The sequence below is a fragment of the Ursus americanus genome, chromosome 23 (assembly GCF_024610735.1).
Source record: "Ursus americanus isolate L20-20 chromosome 23, mUrsAme1.1.p, whole genome shotgun sequence".
NCBI classification, from domain to species: domain Eukaryota; kingdom Metazoa; phylum Chordata; class Mammalia; order Carnivora; family Ursidae; genus Ursus; species Ursus americanus.
The window spans coordinates 11,251-24,590 of NC_142149.1; positions in this window are offsets into that span (position 1 = coordinate 11,251).

Below are 13,340 nucleotides of genomic sequence, written 5' to 3' on the forward strand. Positions count from 1 at the left end.
GTCAGTAATTCTAACAAGGGTTGACCCCCCCTCCCATCTCACAAAACCTTCCTCTGTCCCCACGAAACTCATGGTCTGCCCTCAGAAAAACCCCCAGGAAACAAAGTTTAATCTGAATGCTCCCTTCACCTTCTGGTTCAAATCTTGTCCAACCACAATGATATGAAACAAGAAAACAGTCTCAAGAAAAAAATGGGACACGATGGGTAGTAAGGAGGGCACGTATTGCATGGTGCACTGGGTGTTATACGCAACTAATAAATCATCGAACTTTACATCAAAAACCAGGGATGTACTGTATGGTGACTAACATAATATAATAAAGAAACATTTAAAAAAAAGAAGAAGAAGAAAATGGGACAGTTGAAAGTATGTGGAGATTGGGGCACCTGGGTGGCTCAGTCATTAAGCATCTGCCTTCAGCTCAGGTCGTGATCCCAGGATCCTGGGATCGAGCTCTGCATCAGGCTCCTTGCTCAGTGGGGACCCTGCTTCTCCCTCTCCCACCCCCCTGCTTGCGTTCCCTCTCTCGCTGTCTCACTCTCTGTCAAATAAATAAATAAAATCTTTAAAAAAATATGTGGACATTTAACAACATGCTACTGAACAACCAACAGTCAAAGAAGAAATCAAAAGAAATTTTAGAAGTACCTTGACACAAACAAAAAAGAGAACCTACAAAAACTTATGGGATGCAGCAAAAGTAGCTCTAAGGGGGACGTTCATAGAAATTCAGGTCTTCGTCAATCCATGAGAATGCTCTCCAATAAACAACCTGATTTTATGTAGTAAAGAAGTAGAAAAAAAAACAACAACAAGCAAAGCCCCAAATTAGTAGAAATAAGGAAATAACAAAAAGGAATGCGTAAATAAATCCAATGGAGACTAAAAAGACAAAAAAATCAATGAAAATAAGAGCTGCCTTTTTTGGAAAGATAAACAAAACTGACAAACTTAGCTAGACTCACCAAGAAAGACAGAGGACTCGAATACAATCACGAAAGAAAGATAATGGATTCCTGTCTCACATCAAAATGAAAAGAACACAAGCAGCAAACTCTTCGACCTTGGACACAACAACTTCTTGCAAGACACGTCTCTAAAGGCAAAGGAAATAAAAGCAAAAATGAACTATGGGGACTTCATCAAGACGAAAATCTTCTCAACAGCAAAGCAAACAATCAACAAAACTAAAAGGCAACCTACAGAATCGCAGAAGATATTGGCAAATGATATCACAGATAAAGGGCTGGTATCCAAGATCTATACAGAACTTCTCAAACTCGACACCCAAGAAATGGGCAGAAGACACAAAGAGATACTTCACATGAAAAATTGCTCCACATCACTTGCCATCAGGGAAATACAAATCAAAATTACAATGAGATACCACCTTACACCAGTTAGAATGGTTAAAATGAACAAGGCAGGAAATAAAAAATGTTGGAGAGGATGTGGAGAAAGGGGAACCCTCTTACACTACTGGTGAGAATGCAAGCTGGTACAGCCACTTTTGAAAACGGTATGGAGGTTCCTCAAGACGTTAAACACAGAGCTATCCTACGACCCACCAATTGCACTACTGGGTATTTACCCCATAGACACAGAGTAATGAAAAGAAGGGGCACCTGTATCCCAATGTTCATAGAAGCAATGTTCACAATAGCCAAACTGTGGAAGGAGCCAAGATGTCCTTCAGCAGATGAATGGACAAAGAAGATGTGGTTCATCTATACAATGGAATATTACTCAGTCATCAGAAAGGATGAATACCCACCATTTGCACCAACGTGGATGGACCAGGAGGGGATTATGCTAAGTGAAATTAAGTCAAGCAGAGAAAGACAATTATCATATGATTTCACTCCTATGTGGAACGGAAGGAATAGTGTGGAGGACATCAGGAGAAGGAAGGGAAAAGTGAAGGGGGGAATGAGATGGGGAGATGAACCATGAGAGACTATTGATGCCGGGAAACAAACTGAAGGTTGCAGAAAGGGAGGGGGTGGGGGGACGGGTTATCCTGGTGATGGGTATTAAGGAGGGCACGTGTTGTAATGAGCACTAGGTGTTATATGCAAACAATGAATCATGGAACACTACATCAAAAACTAATGAAGTACTGTAGGGTGACTAACATAATTTTTAAAAAAGAGAAAGATATGAAATCCATACAAGAAAACTGTCACTATTTGCAAATGACATGAAATCCCCAAAGATTCCACAAAAAAACTGTTAGAATAAACAAACTCAGTAAAGCTGCAGGATATAAAGTCAATATACAGAGACCTGTTGCATTTTTGTTTTTAGATTTTATTTATTTATTTGACAGGGAGAGAAAAAGCACAAGCAGGGGGAGTGTCAGACAGAGGGAGAAGCAGACCCTCACTAAGCAGGGAGCCCAACACGGGGCTCGATCCCAGGACTCTGGGATCATGACCTGAGCTGAAGGCAGACGCTTCACCGATGGAGCCACCCATATAACACAACTTCTTGCATTTCTATATACTGATGACACACTTTAGCACAGATAAATTAAAAAAGCAATGCCATTTACAATTGCATCAAAAAAATCGAGGAATAAAAATAACCAAGAATGAGAAAGACATGGTACACTCAACACATGGCAGAAAAGAAAGGAAAAACATGTGGGGGGCGGGGAGGCAGAATGTATGGGTCAAAGATTTGGAAGGCAACACAAACAAATGGAAGCTTACACCATGCTCCTTAACTGGAAGAGTTAATTATGTGAACATGTCCATCGTACCCAAAGCAATCGACAGATGTGATGAAATCCCTATCTGAATTCCAGTGGCATTATTCGAGGAAATAGAAGACAGTCCTAAAACTCGTATGGAATCACAAAAGACCCCAAATACCCAAAGCAACCTGGAGAAAGAAAGGTGCAGTCAACACACTCCTGGATTTCAAGTTAGATTACAAAGCTGTTGTCATCAAAACAGGATTGTACTGGCATAAACACAGACACCAGGTCAGTGGAACAGAACAGAAAGCTCAGAAACTTACCCACACGTAGATGATCCTAACTTACGACACAGCAGCAGAAGATATGCCATGAGGGAAGGACTGTCTCTTCAGTGAGCGGTAACAGGCAAACTGGACACTAAATGCAGAAGAATGGAACTGGGTCACTTTCTTACACCACACACAGAATTTTTAATGGATGAATGATTTGAACATAAGACCTGAATCCATAAACCTCCAAGAAGACAAAGGTACTAAGTCTCTCGACATTGGTTTTGGCAAAGAGTCTTCAGATCGGACACCAAATGCAAAGGCAACAAAAGCACAAATAAACAAGTGGAACAACATCAAACTGAAATTTTCCACACGGCAAAAGAAACCATCAAAAACTTAAAAGGCCACTGACCCAATAAGAAAAAAATATCTGCGAATCATATGTGTGAGAAGAGGCTAATATCCAAAATACACACAACACTCATACAAATCAAAACAAAAAAAAATGTATAAAAAATGGGGTGAATATGTGAATAGATACTTTCCAAAGATGGCACACAGGTGCCAACAGACAGAAAAAGTTGTTCGACATCATTAATCATCGTCAGGGAAACATCAGTCAAACCCACAATCGGCTATCCCCTCACAACTGTTGGAACAGCAATTGTCCCAGAGACAGACACCAGGTGGGGTCAAGGGTGTGCAGATGAGGAGACACTGTGCACTGTTGGTGGGAATGGAAATTGGTGCAGCCACTGTGACAAACAGTATGGAGGTTCCTGAAAAAATAAAGACAACTACCACATGACCCAGTAATGGCTCTACTGAGTATTGATTCGGAGAACACAAAAATACTGCCTCAAAAAGACAGATGCACTCCCACGTTCACTGCAGCATTATTCACAATAACCAGACATACAAACATAGACCTTGGGGGCCTTATGCCAAGTAACTCAGACACAGAAAGACAAATACCAGATGCTCTCATGTACATTCCACGTGGAATAAACAAATACTGAACGCATAGATACTGAGAGCAGATTGGTAGGTGCCAGATTTGGGGATGGGGTGGTAGAAACGAGTGAAGGTGGTCAAAGTCTCAATGTCTGAGTGAGAAAATCCGACAGTCATGGAATGTTCTGTGCAGCATGGAGACTAAAGCTAACCCCGCAGGATGGGGTATAGGTTTCCCTGCTCTTTGAAAGTACAGGGCTTTTGAGAAACCTTGCACAGCAGAAATGGTGTCAAGAAGGAATGGCCATTAATTTACACGGAACAATTAGACAGTGTGCTCAGACTCCAAAATTCCTTCTCTCTGGCTTTTCTTAGGCCTCAGGACACAAGTTTCTAACGGAGGCCCAGCATAAATGAAGATAAAGCACAGCAGAGGCTCACAGACACAATTCAAAGTGCTGGTGGCTGGATGCGGAGAGCGGTTCCAAGTGGAAGGAGCTGGTTGGGGTGCACACCGCCTCTGTCGTGCTTCTCCCCAAAATAGATGCTGAACGCGATTCTCACTGTTCACCTTTTTTCATAAGAGGGAAATCCTCTTCAGGTCTCTTCCTCTTACTGAAGCTGGGTAATAATGTAGTTCTTTCAAGAAAGCCCAGTGTCTTACTGTGAACGTTTAAAAAGTGGGGGATACTTGTACCTGTGCATTGCTGAGGGAGGAGATGGGAAAGGTTCTCCCAGACACAAACCTCAGCAGATCCACCGGGAAAGGCCCCTTCCTCAGCATGCGGAACAGGGACTACCTCCTACCCACCCCCCCCCCGAGAAACCCTCTCCTTCCCCTCGATCAGGACAACCCACAACAGCTGGGAGTTACCCCAATTCCTCTGTTCTCCTGCTCCTAATAGCTAACCCATCAGCAAATCCTGTGAGCTCCATCTTCAAAATGGACCCAGAATAGGTCTAACCACTCCATCCAAGGCCACCTGTCTGGTCCACAGTGCCTGAGTTCCTGGAAAAGCTTCGTCATTGACCTGCCTTGCCATCTTCAACCCTCTGTCATCTGTTCTCAACACTGTAGCCAGGATGGCCCACTGAAACAGGATCTCATGGGGTTATAGCCCTGGAATGGCTTTCTGTCACCCTCTGTCACCTCTCTGAGGTCATGTCCTAAGCTGTCTCCTGTGGCCACAGGGCCTTCTTGCTGCTCCTGGACATACCTGGAATTCTCCTGCCCCAGAGCCTTTGCACATGCTTTCCCTTCTGTTTAGAATGCTCTTGATGTGTTCTCACTCACCTTCGGAGAAGTCTGAATTGCAGTGACAGGGACAGAAGATGAGGCTGTGTGTGCTAGGTGAGGCTGGTGGCCCAGAAGAAGGTTCTCTGCCAGCTCTCCGCCTGTGCCTCACTTGTCCTCAGCCAGGAACTTGCACACAGCCCTCACCTGTCACAACTCTCACCCAGGAGACCCACAGCCACCCCTGGAGCCCGTCCTGCCCACACCCTGCTGCAGAATGCCATCAGCTCTCCTCTGGGACCCCTGTCAGCTTTACCCAGACCTGGAACTCCCCAGTCCACTGCAAAGCTCCCGGATTCCCTCTCTTCTTCCAAAATCACACTGGCTCAAGGCTTTCACGAGAAAGCTATAATGCTAACTAATGAAAGGTTCACACCTACTTTCCCCTTCTGTTGCATTTCTCTCCACCTTCCTTCCTACCTGTGCAAACTGTAACATATCAGTGGAACATGAACATGCTCTGAGACCTGAATCTTTCATTGCAGCTTTCCGAGGACTCCTTCTGCGATAAGAAATGAGCGTATCCTACAACAGGGTGTTTTACAACTATCATCTACAGAATAGTACAGCCCAAATCACTACATTTTTACCTCACTCTTTATGAAGCAGAACACTGTCTTTTTCTTTTCATCTTCCACTTAAATTCCAGTTAGTTCACATGCCATGTAATATTCGGTTCAGGGGTAGGATTTAGTGATTCCTCACCTGCATACAGAACCCGGTGCTCATCACAAGTGCCCTCCTTAATACCCTTCACCCATTTAACTCTTCCCCCCACGCCCCTGTCCTGCAGCAACACTCAGTTTGTTCTCCAAGGTTGAGTCTGTTTCCTTGTTTGCCTCTTTCATCACCCCTCAACTCTGTTCATCTGTTTTCTTTCTGAAATTCCACAAGAGTGAGATCATAGGATATTTGTCTTTCCTCACTGATGTTGCTTAGCTTAATACACTCTAGATCCATCCACATCCTTGCAAATGGTAAGATTTCATTCTTTTTGAAGCTGGGTCATATTCCATTATATATATGTATCCCACATCTGCTTTATCCATTCATCAGTGCATGGACTTTGGGATTCTCTCCATAGTTTGGCTACTGTGGACATTGCTGCTATAAACATCACGGTAAATGTACCCCCTTCGAATCTGCATTTTTGTATCCTTTGGGTAAATACCTAGGAGAGCAATTGCTGGATCATATGGTTGTTCAATTTTTAACTTTTTGAGGAACCCCCACACTGTTTTCCAGACTGGCTGCACCAATTTGCATTCCCCACCAACAGGATGGGAGGGTTCCCCTTTAAGCAGAACATTATCTGCCAGCAATTTCATAAGAGGAAACAAAAACCCTGTGAGATACACCCAGGGTCAGGCAAGCAGTTGCAGAATTCACCCCAAGGCTCCTGACGCCAAGCCCCTTGAAGCCACCAGCATGCCTCTATCCAAAGAATTCCCAGACTCTCCTTCTGAATGCACCACCAAAGAAACTACAGAGTGAATACGGCTCCTCAAAATATCGAGATAATACATTTAGTAAAACTAGAAAGTCAAGCTCAAATTTTACACAGTATAAGTCTGCTTTGAATAATTTTGAATTTTCCCTCCACCCCAATTTTAACTCTTCTGATGAAAACACTAACCAATGATGAAACATCACCTTTGTCAAATGACATCATCCAAGTCTGTATCTGACGACAAAAAGCCACCTAACTCTAGATGCTGGCCACGCATCTATATCCTAGGCCCAAGTAAATAACACAGTTAGATTAAGGAACAAATTAGACATTACAACACAGAGTGAATCTCACCTTCCCTTTCTAATAAAAGAGGATTTCCTAGGAAACAGATGTTCAAAATACATTCTTAAGCAATAAATGGACGAGAAAATGTGATCCCCTGCAAAGTTCAACATGTAGGGAAACTAAGTAACTCTTGCACCAAATCCAGAATGCTGACAGCTACTTACGTTTTAATTCGTGGCTCAGCTAGAGAAAAGAGAAAATCCCAGGAGGTTTTGGGATAAAGAGAGGTTTTACCTCCAGTCCCGACATGGATATGACATCATGCCAAACATATCTGCTGCTTTCTCCGAACACTGGCGTCCTGTGACAAGCTGCCTCAGATGCTGACGTTCAAAGCCTCGGGTCTCGTGGAGCCAGAGCAGAGAAGGGCTGTCAGCTGGGGAGAAGAAGGCACCTCCGACCTATAGCCTGCACACCTGCTTTGGGTTCTGGGCGAAGGGGTAACACATACTTGTTTTTTACTAGTAATTACCTTCATTCTAAATAGACCAATGACCTTGCCTTTTCTGGAAAGCGGAATTACTCTTCCAAACCCTCAACTCATCTGTTCCAAATACAACCAGAGTGGGGTCTGCTTTATGCCCGCCTCCAGGCCCCCACCTGGAGGACCTTCCAACAGGATTCTAATAGCCAATTACCACCAACCTGGGGGGCACACAGGGCATAATGCTGAAGTTGGGGGACTGCTCTGGGGCTTGTTACCGCCACACCTGTGCCTGGGGGAATAGGGAACACCTTGCTGAACTCAGGGTACTGCTCAAGGTCCATCACCTGCACTGTGTCAGGGAACCGGAGGACACCCCACTGAAGATGGGGACTGTGTGCGATCCTTGCCCACACTCTTCCCGGGGAACACGGGAAACCCTGAAATTCTGCAACCCATCCCACAAAAGCTCGGGTGAGCGGGCGCCCTGGAGTTCATGGGTCTGGGGAATACGGCCAGTAGACGGACAATGGGCAGAAGAGACTTTTAAGGGAAAAAGAAAACTCACCTGAGTCCCCACGATGAACCCTCTCCACGCGCCCTTCCAGAACCCCGCCTCCCACCCGGGGCACACCCTACCCCCGGACCCCCACCCCAGCGCACAGCGCTCACTCACCAGGGAGGAACTCCGCAGGGCAACTCTCTCTCTCCCAGCGCCCCTTCTTCTGCCCCAGGTCTGCAACCCGCAGCAACTCCAGGACCGCCCACAGAGACGTAGCTCCACCCCCACGCAGTGATTGGTCAGGAAAGGTGGTGCCTGAGACCCTTGGATGCCGGGCAACCCGCCCTCCCGCCCAGCAACCCTGCGAGTGCAGGGGGTCCAGGAGGCACCTCCTCGCCCCAACACCTGGCGCAGGCGTGGGTGGGGTCGTGGGCCGGGCCCCACACATACACCTGGCCCCTTCTGGGGACCCCTCCAGCTGCAGACCACCCTCAGAGCCCTGCCCCTTCCCTTTCTGCACCAGCCCTCCCTGCTGGGGTGTGCCTGGTTCCTGGCAAGGTCAGCTCCTCTCAGACCCTCCAAGGCTTGGGCTTTAGGAAATGCAATGATTTCATGCATTTCCAAAGCAACTTTAAGACCCAAAAAGTAGTGCTCAGAGCTTCGCCTTCTGGTCTCACCCATGGAGTGGATAGTACTTCTCAGACCTTCAAAGCATCCTTCTAGGATGAGCCCATTTGTGCTCAAATCTATATACACATGCTTGGTTCTGCAGGGAAGCGTCCAGGATGGAGAACAGCCACCCTTCTGTGCTGCTGGAGTGGTGAACCAGGAACATTTATTTTTCACTTAAATAGAAAACACTGTTATTATCGACACTACATGAAGGAACTTTTAAAAACAGTTTAGAGAGAAAGGAAGAGAGTTTTATTCAAACCCAAGTCAGGACAGCTGCCTGGGAGACACAATCTTCACAAAGAAGGGAGTGCTCCGGGGAAGGAACGTTTGGGGCAGGGTTATATATTTGTTCTGTTTTCTGTTACGTACACAGTTACACAGCACGATGAGGAAGAAGATTCCAGAAAGTGACACTTTTTCTTATGTTTTCAGTATGTGCGTGTCAGTATGACTTTAATCTTACGGGAGCCAAAGAGGTTCTTCATTTTTTCTTATCTTCACGTTGGCATTTTTGGTTATTGTTTTCTTCTCGAAGCAGATGTCCAACATGTGCTTGGGGCAGAAACAGGGCCCATGCTTTGAGGTTTTGCCCAGTCATTATGAGCTGGGTAAAATGTTAAAGGATAGCTTCCCTGGCGGCCCAGGATCAGGGCCCACAGATGATATAAGATAAAAATTACTTTTATCATTATAATTACTACTAAATGGAGGAATTTGAGACAAAAGTACCTTTCACAAGAGTACCAAGAAATCAAAATGATGCCCACAGAAGGCTACCTGCTCCATGGTCAGCACAGGTAACAGAAGTGTTCACAGTCTCTGGACTCCTGCCCTTCTCCTGCCCAAATCGCTGAAGCACACAGACCACTTAAAATCAGAATTGTAGAACTGCTAGACACCTTAGAGATGTCTGGCACCATTCCCTTGGACTGCAGAATAAAACACAGTAGCTCGTTGTCACAAACTAATTTCAACATGAAGTGCCCCCTGGATACACTAAGTTCTTTCTCTGCAAATGTTGACTAATGTAAGTCACAGTCATACCATATAAACACTACGATGGCTGGGAAGTCAATGTAGGTAAGGGAATATTTTAGCCATGTTTATAAGCATTGGCTCACTTTGTAGAAGAGGCTGAGCTGAGTGTTTTTAAATACTATTTCAGACCTGTTTTACAGCACCTTCTGAACATACCAGAGCCTGAATCGACTAAAAAAGATAGTTCATTTCAGTGACTTTAATTCCAGAAAAATATTATACTGTCTCTATTCCTAGGGATCTTTGAGTATCTCACCCGGAGGTCTTCCACTGAGATAATTATCTTCATGATCACCGTGGGCAGAGGTGAAAAGGCCAGCTGAATTCATTCCAGTTGGCCACACGACAAGAAAATGCTGATACTTGATAGGTTTCCAGATCGAGAAGACCAGAGATAAGATGGAAATAGTACCCTGTATGGAAGAACGAGGGATTTGGAGTCACTTTGGGGATCCCACTTAGGTTTCTGACACTAAAATCCTCTGTGACTTGTATCATCTGAGTCCCTGTCTAACCATCTGAAAATGGGCCTAATAATATCTACATCCTAGTTGAGAAGTTTAAGAGGGAGAATGCTACAAAGAGCCAGTATGATGTCTCCTAAGAGCAGGTGCTCAGGAAGCCGTAATTACTATCGGGTCTATTTCTTTTCCAGAAGAAAGAACACATGTTGAATCCATATTTCTAATAGATGACTCACCAGGTGATTTTCAAACCTGAAGGAAGGCCAAGAAGTCGCTCTTGTGTCATATTTCACTCAGAAATCATGTTGTTGGACTGGTGAGGACAATACAACAGCACCATCATCACTAGGAGTGGGGAGCTTCCCATTTCCATATGGCCATGTTGACCCCCTTAGCTCAGAGCCACCAGAAAGGACAGCTGGGCAGTGGGCACCGTCATCACTATGAGTGGGGAGCTTCCCATTTTCATATGGCCATGTTGACCCCCTTAGCTCAAGGCCACCAGAAAGTACAGCTGAGGGGGACCACAGGCCAAGGCTGCCAGGTGTGGCTGGGGCAGGCAGAACTCTGACTTAAGGCTCAACTCCTGTCTAGGTTATTATAATGCTCTTCACAAAGAAAGTGCCATTGTGTGTGAGCCCTCATGTAGAAAAGGCTCAGAATTTCCATTGAGATTCCCTCTCTGACCTTTAGGATATGCAGCAAAGTTACATTTAATTTGTAAACATGCAGGGACTTCCTGGTTTTCTTTTTGTTATGACTATGGCTCAATTCCCCTGTGGTCTAAGAATAGAATCTAGTTAATTTCAGTTTTAAAATTTGTAGACTTGATTCATGGCCCAACATATCGTCTATTTGGGTAAAGAGTCTATGACCACTTGAAAATAATGTATTCTGCACTTATTATGGAATGTTCCATATATGTCAATTAGGCGACATTTGTTACCAATGTTTTGTCTGCTTTTTCTATCAGATATTGAGAAAGGTATATTAAAATCTTCAAACAATGCTACTCTATTCAACATTGCATCGGAGAATCTACCAGTGTTATAAGGCAAGAGAAACAGAAAGTATAAGAATTGAGGGGATAATTGTGACTATTCACAGATAATACGATTGTATACATAGAAAATCCAAAATAGTCTATAAATACCCTATTAGAATTAAAAATGGAATTTATAAATTTGAGATGGATTGTAGCTTCACATTGGACGGTTTCTGAAAGAAAATGTAGAACCTGTCAATCTTGGGCTAGGACATAGGGTGCACTAACCATTTAAAAGAATTCAGTGGGACTTCATAAAAATGTGACATTTCTCCTTATCTTATGACCATTAAGAAAATGAAAAGGTGAGCCTCAGACTGGGAAGTAAAGATTTGCAATACACACACTGACAAAGACTTGTCAATAAAGAATTCCTACTCATCAACCATAAAAAGACCTTCTATTTAAAAAATGAATACTTCACAAAAGATTTACTGATGGCCAACAAGCACAGGAAACAGTGCTGAACAGTATAATTTTCAGGAACAACCAGGCCTTTCCTAAAACAAAAACATACACACAAACCAGTATTCCCTAGATGGATGACGTCCTTATTACTGAGGACAACTTGGAGAATAGACGAGCATCCAAGTAAGGTGGTGGAATTCCTTACACTCAGAGGATGGACAATTGACCTAAGTTAGGGCTGAGGACCTCAAACTACAGTACAATTTGTAGGCATAATTTCATCCTCTGAAGGCAGACAACTATCAGACCACGTCATATACCACACAGGTTGCTTACCAACCCCTACTATAAAGGAAGAAGATCAGAAACAGATAGGACTAGTAGGAAAGAGCAAAAATCACATGTGGGGATTATCCTGAAACACACTGATCACATAACTAGTGTAAGGAAGTGTAGGGAACTGACAAGGACAGAGACTCAAGAGGTACTTCTTTGGGAAATGCTGTCTGAAATCGTCACACGTTGGTATCAGCTAATGAGGGCTCTGAGCATACCCTAGGGTTTGCTCACAAGGGTTTGCAACACCATCGCTGAGGACTGAAACTCTTCAAGACCTCAAAGCTTAGCTGATTGACTATTGGACTAAGAGATTCCCATGTTCTGAGAACAGATACCAACTAATTGAAAGGTTCACCTGGGCTCTCTCGGAGGCCCTACAAGAAGCTGAACCATTCGATGAAAATCAATTACACACACACACACACACACACACACACACACACACTCACACACACACCTGTCATTTCACCAATTACTTAAACATTCAGGATTCTTCCTACCGTTTCTTTTTCAGATTGATATTTGTACTCACGGGAAATGTCATCATTTCTAATGAACACTGACATCAAAATAGAGATGCATTGACACAATATTCACAAAATGGAACTTCCCTGCTGTAATTTTCAATATAGCGTTTTTTAAAGTTCATACATATTTTAGGTTTTTGGTGACTCATACAGGAGAAAATCAGCATTGAAAAACTCTAAATACTGACAATGAGTTTTAAGCCTAGAAAACAAAAATTGTCCAATTTCACGGATAATAAGGAACCAAAGAGAAAGCATGGAAGCTGTAGTCGAATAATTTTACACATATGCATCCTCTATTATTCTACTACTGAGGGGCGTGTTTATTACCACTATACATGCATAAATTATCTTCCACGTGCGCCTGCACAAGTATAATGAATTACTACAGTAGAATGAAATGTCTGGGAACTACTTGGCGGCATCTATAATGAACAATTAAGTTTTGTTCTTATATTTGATTAACTTCCACTGTCTGTCCCTTTAGACAATGGACCATAAACAGAAGGGGGAATGAATCATGAGAGACTATGGACTCTGGGAAACAAACTGAGGGCTTCAGAAGGGAGGGGGGTGGGGGATTGGGATAGGCCGGTGATGAGTATTAAGGAGGGCACATATTGCACGGAGCACTGGGTGTTATACCCAAATAATGAATCATGGAACACTACATCAAAAACTAAGGATGTACTGTATGGTGACTAACATAACATAATAAAAAATTATTATTAGAAAAAAATAAAAAATAAAGTTTTAAAAAAAAACAATATAGCGTTTCCATTTCAAGAACAATCACAATTGAGAAGAAACTAACTTCCAGTTCCTAAAGCAACACACGGACTGAGTTCCATTTCACTCCCCTTTATTCACATTCTCTGTGGGCTCTAAGCTAT